The 13,000-nt window shown below is 40.6% G+C and overlaps 1 long non-coding RNA gene across 2 annotated transcripts; it reads right to left on the minus strand.

Moving 5' to 3' along the window:
* Positions 1-3,423: 3,423 nt before the first annotated feature.
* LOC132896402 (uncharacterized) lies at positions 3,424-12,438 on the minus strand. 2 transcript variants are annotated; one of them, XR_009656033.1, is made up of 5 exons: positions 12,350-12,438; positions 10,127-10,598; positions 7,418-7,513; positions 6,034-6,428; positions 3,424-5,689 (listed from the first exon to the last, which is right to left on the minus strand). It is a non-coding gene; the product is annotated as an uncharacterized LOC132896402 (long non-coding RNA). The 2 variants fall into 2 exon arrangements; XR_009656032.1 differs by lacking the exon at positions 7,418-7,513.
* Between the last annotated feature and the right edge of the window lie 562 nt (positions 12,439-13,000).

Below are 13,000 nucleotides of genomic sequence, written 5' to 3' on the forward strand. Positions count from 1 at the left end.
ACCACTGTTCCTGTGTTTTGTGTTTGTGTTGATTGCCTGTTTAGTCCTGATTATTTTCACCTGTGTTCAATTTAGTTTGTGTATTTATACCCCCTGAGTTCAGTCCTCTTGTCACGGAGTCTTTGTGCTGTTATGTTTATCTCCAGTTTCCTCTGTACCGTGTTCTTTGTTTTGCACTTTGCTTTTCTTTTGAATCTAGTAGTGACTGTGTTTTTGGATCTTCTGAGCTTTGGTATTTTTGCCTTTTCTTTTCTGTTTTTTTGGCTTTTGTTTTGTACTTTTGGATTTTTTATTTTTTCCCTTATATCTTCTGAGCGTTTTTGGATTATTACTTTTTGGATTTTTTTGTGTATGGTAGCAGCCACTGAATTTTTCCCGTTCCAGCTGCACGCCATGCGACTGCCATGCGACTGCCATGCAGTTCCCAGTTGAACGCCAGGGGGCTGCCATGCATGGCTCAGACCCCCTCCCTCTCCTATTTTAATTCTAAACACGCCTATTCATTCGATTCCACTTTGTCGCCATTAGATGGCGCTTCTCTCATAAAAAAAAATTACTTGAAATGTTGTGTGAAGCTGTTGTACTGCACTTCATTCTGTTTTTTTATGATCTTATGGATTAAAAATATTGAGATGATGAACCATCTGAAAGTCTTTTTTTGGGGGGTACATCTTACCTTCTCCAAATAAGTAATGGTTACTAAGTGATATTAATTACCTTTGATTAGTAATTATCAGGTATTACCTACTAGCAAACAAGAGATAATTTTTCCCAATTTCAGTGAGAAAATAGCTGTTGAATAGATACATAAATATGAGGTAAATTTTACCCAATTTATTTAAGTATTTCATAGCTTTTTATTTCAGTTATTTTATACTCAATATATGGAATGAAATCTACCCCAAACAAGTCAATGCAAATTGTTACCTCAGATTTATTGGGTAAATTCTATACCGTAGGTTACTTTTTTCAGTGTGCACTGTAAGAAGTGATTTTGGAGAGTGGTAAATATAATCTAAGCAAACCAGATAAAATGTACTCAATTATTGCAGTCAGCCAAGGAATATTTAGGAATTATTGCAGTCAGCCAGGGAACTCTTGGACTGCCATCTTCCTCTCTCCGGCTGTTACGGTAGTTTAGTGAGCTACGGTATACCGTAAAACAGGTTCATTACTTGAAATGTTGTGTGAAGCTGTTGTACTGCACTTTATTTTGTGTTTTTTGATAATTTGGTGCATCATTGCTGCATATAAACAAGGCGGTTCAGTTATTTGTTGTATAAATGCACCTGGACTGCAGATTTGGTCAGTCCAGAAACAACATTTGAAGCTGTTAGTTAGTGAGTTATAAAACAGGTTCATTACTTGAAATGTTGTGTGAAGCTGTTGTACTGCACTTTATTCTGTGGGGTTTTTTGATGATTTTATGGATTAAAAACATTGAGATGATGAACCATCTGAAAGTCTTTTTTTTTTGGGGGGGGGGTACATCTGACCTTCTCCGAATAAGTAATGCTTACTACCGTAAGTGATATTAATTACCTTTGATTAGTAATTATCAGGTATTACCTACTAGCAAACAAGAGATAATTTTACCCAATTTCAATGAGAAAGTAGCTGTTGAATAGATACATAAATGTGAGGTAAATTTTACCCAATTTAAGTATTTCATAGCTTTTTATTTCAGTTATTTTATACTCAATATATGGAATTAAATCTACCCCAAACAAGTCAATGCAAATTGTTACCTCGTATTTATTAGGTAAATTCTATATGGTAGGTTACTTTTTTCAGTGCAGGAGCAGGCAAAACTGCGGGTCTTGGTAGTCTGGTGGTTACTGCACATGTCTTGTACTGGTAACTCCTGAAACATTGATTCTTGCCTTGGGTTTTTCACCCTCATTCCTCTCTCCCTGTTTTCTGCCATCCTCTATACCAGCTACTGTTAAACAAAGGCAAACTCGCTCAAAAATAAATATTTAAAAAAAAGTGACTTTTGCAATGAAGCACTGTGCACTTTTTAGTGTTACATGTAGGTCCTGCTTTCAAATAGGCTAGACAATATTAAATAGTGGCAATGTTGGGATGACTGAAAACAGACTTTTTTTTTGCTTATAAGACTTTACTAACTACTGAAATCTATTAGAAGTTGAATGTAGCCACTGATTACTGTTTCATGAAGTAGGCCTTATAGGGCACGCTAAACAACATGCTTGTGATGAAAGTACCATATACCTTAATTGTTTGAATCAGTGTATTATTCGTTCTTTCTATTTTCAAATGGCAATCAAAAATCAAAAAATGAAAACGTGACTGGTTATTTTGTTATTTGTTTTTATTTTAACACAAAAAATGAAAAAAAGACTGGATTTTCATTTTTTTTATATGAGCCTAAAATTGAAATGAAAAACAAGTCATTTTTTTCATTTTTTGATTGCCAATTAAAAATGGAAAGAACGAATGATACACAATCTGTGTATCATTCGTTCTTTCTTTTTTTTCAGTAATTCGCAATGACTCGGCCAGGCCCTTTCTTTAGTGTAATAAGAGACAGTAGAGAGGTTCATGCCATTTGTCTATTTTTATTAAAATGTACCGGTACAGTGTAATCACAAAACAGCATCGTATTTGAACTGACAAGAGACAGTTACCATATTATTTCCCACTATGCCCTCCTTTGTTCCTAATAACCAGATTTATCACGTTTAATTATTAACAACAATAATAATAATAATAATAATAATAATAATAATAATAATAATAATAATAAAAAATCAATATAAAACCCCAACATCTACAGAAGATTTTCAACAAATAGGGGGCAGGGAAGCTCACACACTCCAGCAGCGAGTGATCTGTGATGAGATGATTTTGAGAAGCAAAAAAAAAAATGCTCAACACCCGCAAATGTGGATTAAAGCAGAACATTTCGTTAGGTAAAATCATTTTAGAAATCATTACATTCTTGTTTTTTCAATAAAAATAATATTTTTTTAACTTTATAATGCTTAGTTACATGCTGGGGCTCTGTCAGTCATTGATAGCCCAACTAATCACAGCGCTGTGGTTCTTTTCCTGATCCATGGCATTGTTTTTTTTTCTTTCTTTGTTGATAATGTGTTACCGTATGTGATAAACACGGTTCATTAAAAGGCCCAGAGATTTTCACTTCTGCTGCATGTCCCCTCCTCTCTACAAAAATTGTGTATTCCTCTCAAGGTGCTAACTGTCTCCATTGTATTGGGAACAGCCACTCCACCCCCCACTGAGGTTGCTATTCATGAATGGTAATTTGGTTTTAGGTTACACCCCAATTTCAATGACAATTTACTCTGCCAAGCTCACAATGTCAGAGGACAGAGGACTGGAATTAGTGCCCCAAAAAACACAATTTCAGCTTGGAAAAACTACAGACGGTATAACTTCAGGAAGAAAATAAACATTTATTTCACACTAAGAAAAGCAGGCTCACTACACATGGAGGCTATACAAAGCACAGAAATGTAGCATACAATTGTCCCATCTAGTAGTTTCCACATTCCTATGGTGAGTCTTTCCTATGGTACATTTGCCACAGGTGTATTTGTGGCAGCGTACACAAAGTTCAGTGCTTCTGTTATTATTGCAGAGTATGTGCACCTGGCACTGTCTTTTTCTTCTGAGAAACTTTCATCTCACGCTGCTGTTTGTGTTCTTCCCCTTGTGCCTTTTCCTGCAAAAGCCTGTTTTGAAGTTCCTCTGCAAGCTCCAGCATGAACAATTGGGGACTTTCTTTGGATCCTGTACATGCTGTGTACAAGACATGAGCATTTGTGACAGCCATGTCAAGCAGGTTGTAAAACACAGCCATGGGCCATCTCCGTGTTCCTGCACGCACCAAGTAGTTGCGTAATTTCTGGTCCATGATATCAATGCTGCATTTGAAATGGTTGTAATCAACAACAGTGTTTGTTTTTTGTTTTTGGGTGTCCACAATTTCCACTTTCTGATACATGGTGCTCAGAAGACAAACAGATTTATTTTTTATTTTTTGCAAACACCATCAGCAAGGCACTTCCAGATGTGAACACCTGTGTGGAGTACAACTGGCACCCCGAGGTTTCCTTTGCAGTTGCTGGTAGCTCCTGACGATTTTTGTTGATAGTGCCAAGCAGAGTTGTTTTTCGTTGAAGAAGCCTGTTAGCCAAAGACAGAGAGGTGAAGAAATTATCCATAGTTACAGTCCTTCCCTGGTCCATACGGTAAATGGTTCCATCAATTTCAAAACAACATTCTCTGATAGCCTCTCTCCCATTGGACGAGTGGGATCTTTTCCCAAGTAAGGGATGGCATTACACATGTATTTTGTGTCCAGATCTGCTGCAATCCAAAACTTGATTCCAAACTTGTCAGGGTTGGATGCAATGTACTGCAGAAAGGGACAACGAACCTTTGAAGGAAATAACTGCTCATGCATGGTAACATGTTGCCCTGGACTGTAGGACGACACACAATTCTGAACAAACTCCTGCCAGATGTCTGAAATTGCTGCAAATTTGTCCGTTTGTATGCGCTCCTTGCGGGTGTCCTTGTTGTCGAAGCGAAGGTACCGCTTTATTTCAAGAAAGCGGTTAAGGGGCATTATGGCTTTGATATCTGGGGTGCCGAATCTATTGGCCCACATGAGTCGCATGGCACCAATGTAGCCCTTGGCAGCCCTTCGAAAAAGGATTGCGAGGAACGCCATCAGCTCGAAGACACTCATCTGCCAGCTGGGATTTGTTCTATGGCCCTCCTGGACTGTGCAGTCTCTGATGGCCAACAACATGCTGATATCCAACAAATACAGGAAGCTTTGAAGGCAACTCATGATTTTGCGTGTTGCAAACTCTGTTGGCCCTCCAGATCCATTGAATGCTGTCTGTGGAGTTTCATGAACAGAAAAATCTCCAACTTTGTGGTGGAACCACACAGTGCCATCTTTCGCCTTCTCTGTGGATCCAGGTGTTATGCCCACATCTGCAACTTTTTGTTTTTTTATTACAAGGGGGGTTGATGTGCATTGTGTCTTCCTTCTCATCTGATGTGGCCTCTGTGTCTGAACTGTCCTGCTCAATCACATACTTGGGTTAGGGTTAGGGTTTCTGGAAAGATCCACGTCCTGGCCTAGGCCAAGGCCGTGTTGTGCACTGTCCTTCCCAAGCCCCATCCTCAATGCTCCACAAGTGCCTGGTCAGTACCCCCATGTTATATTTGGGTTATTATTCCATTATTATTTGAGGCTAGGTTTTGGGCTAGGGGCTAAGGCTAGGGGTTGGATTAGGGGTGAGCTCAGGTTGGGGTTAGATCCAGGATTTGGGGTTAGGGTTAGAACTGATCCTTCTTGGTTGCCTTGGTTGTGACATTGTGAAGTCTGGTTAGGGTTAGAAACAAAGGCCCTGTCCACACGGCAACGGATTCAGGTGACTCCGATACAATTGCTTATCGTTTAGGCCTGGCGTCCACACGGCACCGGCGTTTTGGGTGCCCAAAACGCAATCTTTTTGAGAACGGGTTCCAGAGTGGAAAGATCTGGCAACGTTGCCGTTGTGAAGTCGTCTGGATGAGTAGAACGGATTTGTTTACGATGACGTCACAACCACATGACTGTGAGTGCTTCACGCCGGGTAGAAGTGTAATGAATATCCCCAGGAAAAAGCCTTACAGAGCACTAGTGAGAGTGAAACACGAGCTTGGATATTATTATTATTATTATTATTATGTTCAGTGTTAGTTCACAGTAGTAATGCAAGAAGCAGAATAGTGACAGTAATAGTGAAGCAAAAACATGCAATTGTACAAACACTGCAGCTCTACAGCAAAATATTCATTTATGAAATGGTCTGATTCTTAACACCAGTAGTGCCAATGATCTTCTCATTGCGATGCGAGTTGTCAACAAATCCTATAACTTGGTTCATGAAACGCGCTTACAAAATATTTTCACTGTGAATATTTATTGTGTAATGGTGCAATCCCGCCAGCAAAAATAGGGGAAAAAAGGAGCGATCTCACCTCTTCAGATGTTGATTTAAGTCCGACAATACATTCCTTAAAAAGGGCGTAGAGGAGCAAATTAATCCAATTTATTCCGGACCATTAAAGATGCCACCTTCTGCGTAGAATCATACGTCATCCTCGCCGCCATATTGGAGAGGTCAAAGCAGAGAATAAGGATTAGCTGCGTTTAACTGTACCAACAGGTTTACCGTCCAAACGAGATCATATGGGATTACCTTTCACATGTGAGAAACAACAAATTAATTCCATCAACGTGTATCATTCACTTTATTCCGGACCATTGAAGACGCCGCCTTCCGCGTAGAATCATACGTCATCCTCGCCGCCATTTTGGAAAGGTCAAAGCGGAGAATAAAGATTAGCTGCGTTTAACTGTACCAACAGGTTTTCTGTCCAAACGAGATCACATGGGATTACCTTTCACAGGTGAGACTGGAAAAATACTTTTCATTGTATTTGGTCATTATAATGTAATTTTACAAACAGATTTTCCTGACTTTGTGGCTAATATGAAGTCTTGCGCATAATAGTTTATGCGCATGCGTCGTTACTTCTTCTATTGTTCTGGTGTCTCCGAAGGGACCGTCTTACAGTGCCCCTAGAGGTGTGGCATGTGTATTGCATCGTTTTCAGCAAGCGTTGCGTTGCCATATGGACCTGATATTTTACTGATTGTTGCCCATTTGGACGCGATATATTTTTAAATAACATCTCGTTGCCGTTGTCGTGTGGATGTAGCCAAAGAGGCTATTTCTCAGGTAACACAATAATTAGGCTTCTTCACACAACAATGGGAGGCAGGTAATAGTACGTTAGACTTATTCACAAATTTGGGGGGGGGATTTCATTGTAGACTAAAGTCTGCACTTTGGGCCTTCAAGTGTTAAAAATATGGTGTTAACTCAAAACACTTCTTATTCATTGCAAAATGTTTATTTCAGCGCTGTATACAGGTATTGAGCTCACAATGTGACCGCTTTTATGCGGTAGCCTAATAATAATAGAACAACCTGAAAATTGCAGGGTAACCCCAGACCTGCGCAAGTGATGCGCTACTGGCAAAAGAGCCAGCGACGTATGAAAAAACCCCACACCTTGGACCAAATACATATTATTTTCGGCACACTGCTCCACCAGTCTGTAATGGTATTTTTCATATGATTACATTATGGTGTAAATGTGGTCTTGAGAAAAAAAAAAAACATGTTTGCAGACCTTTTGTTAAAATCACTAAAAGTGATGTTGTAATATTGAAACAATGGGTCTTACAGGGTAAACTACAGTATGGTGTCTAACCTTTTGTAATGCGTAACAGCTCGTTTGGCTGGAATGCGCAAGCTGCCCTACCTCCCATTCAGTGAAAAGGGACCATTCTCACCTGTCTTTGAAAAATGCAAAAGGCATCCCCCAGAACATTCAGAACCTGTTTTTCTGTCTCTTGTAAACTGCTAAGGGCAAACACTCAGAACACACCCTGAAAAAAAATGAGACTTTGGATAAACTGTGGAAAAACCAAATTAAATATTAATTTATGTCTATCATATATAATTTGTGCTGAATATTTTATTCGGCATTAATAAAAACATTTTAAGATGCCTAAATTTGCGGATGTGGTCTAATCTCGCGTACGTTTCCGATTCCTTTCTGCACATGTTTTTTCAGAGGGGAGACACACACACACACACACACACACACACACAATGCTAATGCACTACTGCCAATGTGCAATTCTAATATTTTTGCCTGTGTGTGTGTGCGTACATAAGTGTGTGTGTGTGTGTGTGTGTGTGAAGTCTTCTTATATTTTATTTTGTTCATACACTGACACTCTCATTCTCTCTCTTCTCTCTCTCATGCACTCATTTTATTTGTTCTTTCATTTGTTTTTTCTCTTCTTTCTTCCTCAATGTCAGTCTCGCTTTCTTCTTTTTCACTTTCAAACTCCTTTCTTTCTTTTTATTTATTTTTTTCTTATTCCTTTTTATTTTCTTCATTTCCTGTGTGAGAGAGAGAGAGAGAATAGCCTCAGTGTAACATGACACTCTGGCCAAACGCTGTCAGGGTTTTACACACACACACACACACACACACACACAACATGCGGACAGATAGAGAAAGATTGAGAGAGAGAGAGAGAGAGAATAGCCTCCGTGTAACATGACACTCTGGCCAAACGCTGTCAGGGTTTTACACACACACACACACACACAACATGCGGACAGATAGAGAAAGAGAGAGAGACATACAGATAGACACAGAGACAGACAGACAGACAGATAGATAGATGCAGGCCCGGCGCCATGGGGGGACGAAAGGGGGCGTCGCCCCCTCGTGGCTACAGCCCCGCCCCCTCAACGGAGACTCATCTCATTCTCATTCTCTCTAGCCGCTTTATCCTTCTACAGGGTCGCAGGCAAGCTGGAGCCTATCCCAGCTGACTACGGGCGAAAGGCGGGGTACACCCTGGACAAGTCGCCAGGTCATCACAGGGCTGACACATAGACACAGACAACCATTCACACTCACATTCACACCTACGGTCAATTTAGAGTCACCAGTTAACCTAACCTGCATGTCTTTGGACTGTGGGGGAAACCGGAGCACCCGGAGGAAACCCACGCGGACACGGGGAGAACATGCAAACTCCGCACAGAAAGGCCCTCGCCGGCCCCGGGGCTCGAACCCAGGACCTTCTTGCTGTGAGGCGACAGCGCTAACCACTACACCACCGTGCCGGAGACTCAGATCACTTAATTGTTTTCTTATGAAAGTATAATGTATTATAGACGTATTAATAATTTGCATTTTCAAATACGAAATATTAAGTGGTTGCGCATTGCACAAAAATACATTTCACGTAAATCACTACTAAAACTGGCACGGTAGAACAAATCTGATTGGTTGTTATGATTCTTACGTTGCAATCGTAGAATTCAACTGTATTAAGGTAGGATTATTTCAAAAAGCCTGAATTTAATATTAACCCTGTTTTAGACATATGTATCAATCCTAACTACTGGGGACTAGTTATTGTGGGTGTGTGTGTAACACAGCCGCGCACACACAGACCTGTGATAAGGACAAGGGGAGGGGTCGTGCGGGCGGGGGTTTTACATGTACACTTACAAGTGCACTGTCTGCAATATCCTGTAATATGCAGTCAGTTTACGGGAGTAGTCTTTCCCCCACCGAATTAAACAAATTCAATCACATTATTGTGAATCCATTTTCTTTCTTTGTAGGCTAAGTTTATATCCGTTTATGTTGGTGTATGTGTTCATATATGGTCCGCTTTGTGCGCAAATAGCGTAAGAATATGTGTCGTTGACGTCACCCCCATGCAGCGGGGGTGAAAATTCATCACTTCAGAGTGTTTAGTCCCCTACACGCCTAAACTGGGATCATGGATTAAGTGGTTAGCGTTGACTCGGTGCGAGTCAGGAAGGCTATTACTGGTGCAGCCGAGTATTTTTTTTTTTTTTTAATTATGATTTGGCCGCCGAGCCAAGTACCTTAGACTTGCATTGACGTTTTGTTTTCATGCCGCGGAGCTATTTGTATGTATTTTAAATGTAAAGGACTTGCCTGTAGGTTTGTGTGTGTGTTTTTTATGTTTGGCATCTTTCCGGTTGTAACGCGTGTCTGTGAGAAAATCGGAGGGGAGGGTTAACAGGTGGGCACGGGGGCTGATAAAGCGCAACTGCCCTGGTAATATGTCACATGATTTTCCCGGACTAAAGCAACCTTCGGGGCCGTGGTTTTGTGGTTGGCGCAGTTAATTGTTTGAAACACGTCAGACCGCCATCACTACTACACACTATATGAAAAATATTTGCCCCCTTGCGATTTCTAATTGCCCCCTTAGTAAACTCAGGCCCGTAGCCAGCATTGTGGAGGGGGGGGATCTTTTTTCCCCAAAAGTGGACTTCATCTGGCCCCCTACTCCCGTACCCCCCAAATACACGAGCACACTTCAAATCTTCTAATTTAGACATTTTTTTTATTCGTTATAAGTTCTCTGTTGTCTAACTTATTATTATCTTCCTACAATTGTGCTGTGACTTCATTGTCTGTCTCTGTTGCTCACCTCAGTTGTCTGTTGTTTCTCTTTTCCATTGCCTGTCTCTGTTGCTCTCCTTCATTGTCTGTCTCTGTTGTTGCTCTCCCCTCCTCTGTCTGTCTGTTGTTGCTCTCCTTTATTGTCTGTCTGTTGTTGCTCTCCTTCATTGTCTGTCTCTGTTGTTGCTCTCCTTCATTGTCTGTCTGTTGTTGCTCTCCCCTCCTCTGTCTGTCCGTTGTTGCTCTTCTTCATTATCTGTCTCTGTTGCTCTCCTTCATTGTCTGTCTGTTGTTGCTCTCCCCTCCACTGTCTGTCTGTTGTTGCTCTTCTTAATTGTCTGTCTCTGTTGCTCTCCTTCACTGTCTGTCTGTTGTTGCTCTCCCCTCCTCTGTCTGTCTCTGTTGTTGCTCTCCCCTCCTCTGTCTGTCTGTTGTTGTCTGTCTCTGTTGCTCACTTCAGTTGTTGTTTATGGCATCAGAACACTCCTGATCTGCTCATGCTTTAGCATAAAAAACAACAATAATTTCTAATTGAGATAAATGTTTCAAGTAATCCTGAGATTGAAATAATATCGCACAGCCCTATAAGGATAATTAATTTAAAATTGCCCAAATGCAGCAACAGTGGGTGTTTTCACACACACTGGTCTGAACATTTTCATTTTTCAGCTAGTGCACACGTTTCTTTTCACTCTGATCCAAATGCCAAACCACTGACAGGGCGTCATGTTACCATGATGCCATGTTACCATGACGACTGAAAAACATGTGCTCTTAAAATCTCGCATTTTACTGTCTTCACACCACACCACAGCTCCGATTTCCCAAGCTGAAAAAAAAATAAAAGCAGCCCCAGGTCCGACGCTACTAGTACCTAACCATCAAGCCACCTAACTCATCTCTGTGTGTGCGTGTCACTGACACACATAGACTGACGGACGGGCTGATGCTACCCCCCACAGATCACTCTGACAGATCGATCTACCACTACTGTTGTAAACAAAAGAAAAACAAAGTCCTGCACTCAGCACCTTACCCATTTTGGCCCTTTTTTAGAACATGGCGCCAATATTTTGAGACAAAGTAGCAGCAGATTTCTTGCGTTTTCTGTCTTTATCTTCTTTTTTCCCCCCATTTTCTCTTCTATCCAGGGCTACCGCGTGACGTCACCATACCGCGACATTTTGTTAGGCGCCATATTGGAAGACCAAGTACATGCATACATACATACTCACAATATAAAACAAAGTACGAGCGAGAGTAAAGTGATACGATGGCTGATAATTCTGGTTATGTGAGTACATTACCAGTTGCAGAAAGGGCACAGTATGTGGAGAAACTGGCTGTGATTGATGGGTTTGACCCATATGATAAGACTCGGGGCAAGGGAGAATGGATTTTTTTATTTCATAATTTATTTTTAATTTACTACTCAGGGACGTCACTAGGTTTGAGAGACAGGGGTAGCTTAGCACCCAGAGGAGAAAAGGTATTGTGCGCGCGCCGAACATTTTTCAGAGCACCTACTAAGGCTGTCAATCAATTCATTATTTCAAGAGCATCACACCTTGGGGACACACTTCCCACCATTTCTATTCTATTTTAAAATTGCTTTCATCATTTAATTGCTTGCTGAAGCAACTTCACCAGCTAAACTACAAAAATGTGAAAAAAACAATGGTAGGTGTCATGCATTCCTGCGCAAACGAAGCCCGCACCGCGCCTGCTGCAGAATGCCCGCGTAGTTTTTTAAGTCCTACTAGCCTACCACTCGACGTGACGCTTGCCACAGAGCCAATGAGGAGGAATCATAACGATATTAATAATATTGCATTAAACAATAAATAAGCAAGCAGAAACTGTTGTTCGGATTAACTTGCGTTGTTGATGGCTCATGTTCAGTGCTTTACTGCCTTTGTTTTTTTTGGGAAAAAAAAATAAAAATATAAATAATTTAAAAAAGGGCAAAAAATATAGGGTGGCTTTGCCATAAGATAGGGTGGCTGGAGCTACCCTAAAATGGGTCTGGCGACGTCTATGTTACTACTTATCTGTTTTTATTTATATGTATTTGAATTATTTGGACATGGGGAAAAACTATATTTAAAATCCAAAGAGGGATGGAGGGAGGAAAATTAAAACAAAAGAAGAAATGAAATATAGAGTAGAGTACATTTGATAAAATTAAGGATGTTTTTATTCAGTAAACATTTAAAAAAATGTTCTACAACACTCTAGCCTAGTGACTTACCAGTAACAAAATAGACTTGAAGTATTCAGATCCGCTCTGCATAAAGCAGCTAAATCCTCTCTCTGTCTCCCGGCAGAAAGCTCCTTGGTTTGCTCCCCTTGTGCATAGCGCCACCTTCCTGACTCGCACCGAGTCAACGCTAACCACTTAATCCGTGATCCCAGTTTAGGCGTGTAGGGGACTAAACACTCTGAAGTGATGAATTTTCACCCCCGCTGCATGGGGGGTGACGTCAACGACACATTCCTACGCTATTTGCGCACAAAGCGGACCATATATGAACACATACACCGACACAAACGGATATAAACTTAGCCTACAAAGAAAGAAAATGGATTCACAATAATGTGATTGAATTTGTTTAATTCGGTGGGGGAAAGACTACTCCCGTAAACTGACTGATACAGGATATTGCAGAGACAGTGCACTTGTAAGTGTGCATCAGTGGTGTAGTCTATTTTTTTGCAGTGGGTATACTCAGTGCTTGCCATGCAACCCCTCCCCCCCCGGGGAAAAAAAAATTATACTCACACACACATTTTATATATATATATATATATATATATATATATATATATATATATATATATATATATATATATATATATATATACACACACACACACACACACATACACACACACACGTGTG

Source organism: Neoarius graeffei, chromosome 13 (genome assembly GCF_027579695.1).
Source record: "Neoarius graeffei isolate fNeoGra1 chromosome 13, fNeoGra1.pri, whole genome shotgun sequence".
NCBI classification, from domain to species: domain Eukaryota; kingdom Metazoa; phylum Chordata; class Actinopteri; order Siluriformes; family Ariidae; genus Neoarius; species Neoarius graeffei.